Source organism: Oncorhynchus mykiss, chromosome 11 (genome assembly GCF_057628025.1).
Source record: "Oncorhynchus mykiss isolate SJ-2025 chromosome 11, ASM5762802v1, whole genome shotgun sequence".
Classification (NCBI taxonomy): Eukaryota; Metazoa; Chordata; class Actinopteri; order Salmoniformes; family Salmonidae; genus Oncorhynchus; species Oncorhynchus mykiss.
The window spans coordinates 51,755,605-51,761,161 of NC_143032.1; positions in this window are offsets into that span (position 1 = coordinate 51,755,605).

Here is a 5,557-nt window from a genome sequence, read left to right on the forward strand (position 1 = left end):
ACCTCCGAAAGCCAGATAGAGATGTGTGAATTAGGCACGCATTCAGTCTTTTATATTACTGTAGCATAGGCTGTGCTGCAGTAAATGTCACAATAAAAAATTATTACCATGAGATGATAGGTCTACATACTGAGATGGGCTGAGCGTTGATGATTCATCATGCAGTGACCAGAAAGAAGGCCATAGAGAATCCAGATTTAGACATTGCATACAATTTTAACAGTTACATTTCACGTCATGCTGTTGGTATAAATAATTTATTTGTTTCTTAATAGTTTCTCAGTTATTTATGCTGGGAAAGGGGAGTGGTTTTGGGCGGTAAATCTCTGTAATTGGGTTCCCACCATTCAACCCTAATTTTATGAAGTAAATATTCAAAAGTACACTTTAAGCAAGCAGCCCTGTCGTCCTCACATTCTCACTTAGATAATGTTAGTAGCCAGCTAGGTAGTTAGCTTAGCTAGCAATCTGTGATACTTATGTGTGAACACTGGACTGGTGCCAAAGTGAACACTCCTCCTTAATACAAAAACAATACTGTTACTGTCTGGGCCTATTATTGTAGCTAGTGTGCTTATTTAGTTAGTTTTCTGAAATACGGAATCTGCAAAAAGCAAGACAATTGGTGCAGAGCTATCATTCAGGCAGTGTGCTTGCATTCATGATGAGCTAAGTAGCTAATGTTAGCTAGCTAGTTAAATTAGAACGTGTGACTCAAACCAGTGCGGCAACCATTTGCCTGCATAAATGTTTAAAGTCATCAGCGCATGCCGTTTTCAGTTGAAATCTAAAGCCAATACATTTTGTATTGAATAACAGTGTAATATGGCTTTTGTGTGTCGTGGTAATTCTACACAGGGACACTCAGTCGATCTTAAATTAATAATTTTTTATTATTAGCATGCTGGAGAGGTCACAGTCAAACTACCGGTACCGGTCTGAAGTGAGCTCCCCTGGGGCAGTTCCGTTAGTTCTCTTATTTTGCTTACACAGACAGACAAGTTATATTTGCATGATTTAGCTTATTCATAGTTAATTCATCATTAACGTTTGGTTCATGCATGTGACTGACCAATACCTCACAAAGCTTCTTCCCTCTAAGCTGAGACCTTGAAACTGAGAGATCCTTTTATTCTCAAAACACGGTTCTGGGCTTACTGCCTAATTGAAGATACTGATAGTGAGGATTAGTTCAGTCACTTACATGAACACAGAAATTGGTTATTAGAAAAGTACAAACATAACCATTTCTGTCACATGAGGTTGCCATAAAGTGTTTGTTTACCTTTGACTGTTTCAAACACTAGTAAATCTACACAAGACAAAATGCTGACAACACATGGTGGTGACATAAGGAACGGCATATTACTGCATTTCAATGCTTATTTGTGAACTTGCGAACAGTACAGTTTCAGATGTACTTTGAGACAAAGTTTAATTAATTCAGTCAGCACACTCCCCAATGGGGTGGTTTAGCACAAACAATGTTGCATACTTCTTAACCACTGCCATAGACATAAGGTGTACCTAAGAAGGTAAACTAAACAAGTTTTGTATTTACTGTCGTATTTAGAGGATATAGTTGCATTTTGGTGGATATCCTGTAACCTACAAATAAAATGTTCTTAATGTTAATTTGAATATTTTGTTAAATCATCATTTAGAGTATCTTAATAAATCATCATATAGAGTATCTGTAGCAGAAGTTGTATAAAAGGTATGTTTTTCATTCCACCTCCTAAAATAAAAATATACATATCGGTGACTTTTGCCTTCATAAAATCGGTATCGGACCCAAAAATCCCATATTGGTCGGGCTCGCTTTCTCACACACACATTTGTTTTACCATCCTTGTGGGGACCAAACAATTGATTCCCATTCAAAATCCTATTTTCCCTAACCCGATCTCCTAAACCTACCCCCTAACCTTAATCCTAACCCTATACCTAACCCTCCTACGCCTAACCCAGACAGGATGACCACATCAGTGACTCAACCCACTCAGGTGACGCACCCCCTCCAGGGACGGCATGAGAGAGCCCCAGTAAAGCCAGTGACTCAGCCCCTGTAATAGGGTTAGAGGCAGAGAATCCCAGTGGAAAGAGGGGAACCGGCCAGGCAGAGACAGCAAGGGCGGTTCGTTGCTCCAGAGCCTTTCCGTTCACCCTCCCACTCCTGGGCCAGACTACACTCAATCATATGACCCACTGAAGAGATGAGTCTTCAGTAGAGACTTAAAGGTTGAGACCGAGTTTGCGTCTCTGACATGGGTAGGCAGACCGTTCCATAAAAATTGAGCTCTATAGGAGAAAGCCCTGCCTCCAGTTGTTTGCTTAAAAATTCTAGGGACAATTAGGAGGCCTGCGTCTTGTGACCGTAGCGTACGTGTAGGTATGTACGGCAGGACCAAATCAGAGAGATTGATAAAACAGTGTAAAGTGTCTTGATGGAGTGATACAGGAGGCCTCAGGCTCCACGGGCTAAACCATCTTTCCAAGGAATCTCCAGTCCGCTCAGTTACAGGCAATTTGAGGACAGTTTTACAGCAACTTAACAGCCATTTGCATGTTCATTTGAATGCAACAACTGGCCTACATGATGTGGTTCCCTCAAATATTTAATTTGTCCTCAAGTGTTTGTGGTGTCCTGCTGTGTCAGGCAAGCTGGGCATTGCGTCCCTGATGGGGATTACAAACGCAGCTGGATCTGTAATGAAACATCAGTTTAAGGGAAACCCTTACTTGAAGCATTAAGATGTTTTATGCAACTCGTCCCAGTTCTTAACTTTATAGGTGGATGGTGTCGGCATCATTTGATTTTCATTCATTTTGGAGTAGAATTTACAATGACGGCAAGCTTTACACCACTCCAACCAACGCTTGGCATTGTACATGGTGATCTTAGGCTTGTGTGCGGCCGCTCGGACATGGAAACCCATTTCATGACCCTCCCGACGAACCCTTCTTGTGCTAATGTTGCTTCCAGAGGCAGTTTGGAACTCTGTAGTGTGTGTTGCAACTGAGGACAGACTATTTTTATGCCCTTCAGCACTCTGCGGTCCTGTTCTGTCAGCTTTTGTGGCCTACCACTTCGTGGCTGAGCAATTGTTGCTCCTAGATGTTTCCACTTCACAATAACAGCACTTAGAGTTGACCGGGGCAGCTCAAGCAGGGCAGAAATTTGACGTACTGACTTATTGGAATCCTATGACGGTGCCACGTTGAAAGTCACTGAGCTCTTCAGTAAGGCCAATGTTTATCTATGGAGATTGCACGTCTATTGTGCTCAATTTTTATACACCTGTAACGGGTGTGGCTGAAATGACTGAATCCACTAATTTGAAAAGTTTTTCCATATATAGACACACCCTATGTTTGAATAAAATCAACTGTACTGTATGTAGGCTACTTAGCTTGTCTGATGCTTTAAACACTAAAATAAAAATTTTAAGACACAAATTACTGAAGAGGGAGCCAGAGATTATAGCCTAACTAGAAGGAAAAAATACCTGTTCCCGACCCCCCCCCCCCCCCCCCCCCCCCCTCCTGCTGCTGGCCTAATGCCCTTATGCTTCTGAAGTTGCCAGTAATAGGCTACACCAGCTGTCGGCAACCTTTTCCGTTTGGAGTGCCAAGTTATCCTACCATTTCAACTGATCTGCGTGCAAGATTATGATTTTCATATGCACAGTTTCATTTATAATAAAGTCTTTACCTCAAAATCAATGTCATGTGGTTAATCAAAATAGAAACTTAAAAGATAGAAATCTAAAAGTAACTTCTATTGCCATAGCCAATATGTAAATCTAGCCTACATAAAGCCAACAAATAAAAACAATGCAGCCTTCAGGTAGAAAATATTCTGATTTAAAAATAAATATCCTATAAATCACATTGGCTATGCATGGCCTGTCTGCAAAGAACTTAAAACATTGTATCAACTATTAATTTGGTCCGGCCTGATGCTCTTGCTAGCAAACTTGCAACATTGTCTAAAATATTCTGGGCCCTCAGTTTTGCCAGTGAACTCCGGACAGACCAACACAGCTGTAGGCTACTTGCGCAAATCAGGTAGTACTTTTTTTATGATGTTTCCACCGGATCAGAGCATTACATTTTTTTCCCCCCTTTCAGCTGAGTGGTTATGGGAAGGGAGAGAGCTGGAAAGATTTTTCAAATAGACTACATTGAGGAACTATAGTCATTCTCAATGGAAGTAAAAACAGCCGGCCTGCCTATTTACTATTTTTTACATTCGTAACTTCAGTCAGAACATAACATTACATTTTTTAAAAGAGGGTTGTGTCAGCATCTGTGTCTCTTCCCCTTTGTCTCATGCTGTGTTTCAAAGTGCTTAAAAAGTAATCAGTGTGGCTTACTTTTAATTATCCCTAATAAAATCACCTAGCTTCTCCATTCAGGTTGAGATAATGACACTCATAATGTGATCGCGGATCTAAATTGAAAATGTTAAACAGGAATGTTCTGATGAATAGAGGTAGCTTGTATTCTAGATATTGGGTCAAGGTCAGAATATCAGATATCTATGATGACATTTTTGTTACCCATAATAACAAATAAATAACTCACTATCTTTCTTTTTGGAGTAATACCAAAGCTATACAGTATATTCGGAAAGTATCCAGGCCCCTTCCCTTTTCAACATTTAACTTAATATCAGTTTTTAAAATGTTTAATACATTTGCAGAAATTTCTAAAAACCTGTTTTTGTTTGTTTAGTATGGGGTATTGTGTGTAGATTGAGGGGGGAAAAAACAATTTATTCCATTTTAGAATAAGGCTGTAATGTAACAAAATTTAGAAAAAGTCAAGGGGTCTGAATACTTGCCGAATGCACTGTACACTTGGTTGCCAATGATTGCATACATCTGCTTGTTTGGTTGATGTTGGTTGTTTGTAGTTATGGCATATACCAGTGTGCTAAATGCTCATCCTTTGTATCCCATCTCCTTTTTTCCTCCCATAGCTGTGCTGATTTACCTGTATCTCTGCCACGTGGGACAGAAGGGCTAGCTGATGGGTCAGAGGTGACTGCATGAGGAGGCGGAGTTAGGGGACCCTGTCTGAACTTAGACCAAACCCAGTCACACTCCTAGACCAGAGAGGTCTGTTGACCTTGCCTCTCCTCTAGAGATGGTGAGATGTGTGTGTCTGTGAGAGAGAATCTGCCTGGCTGAGTGCGAGGATGTCTGTCTGAGTAGGCTATGTTTCTGTGGCTATAATGTATGTTCAGGTCTGACTGTCTGTTTTTATGCGTATATGTCACATCTTGAATAAAGACAGGTTGTTTGAGAGGAGGAAGAGAAATATAGGAGATGTACTGTATGTGTTGTTGATGTGCTCCGCTCTCTTTTGATATAGAGGTGTAAATGCCCTGGTGGTACTGAAAGAGATTAGCTAGGTCGTGGTAAATGACCCACCTCGCCACCTCCACCTCTGAGGACTTGAGCCTCCCCTCCCCAGTCTCCACACTATAGCCTATGAATTATTCAACCCTCTCATAAATAACCCACTGTAATGTGCCTACACACTGCAG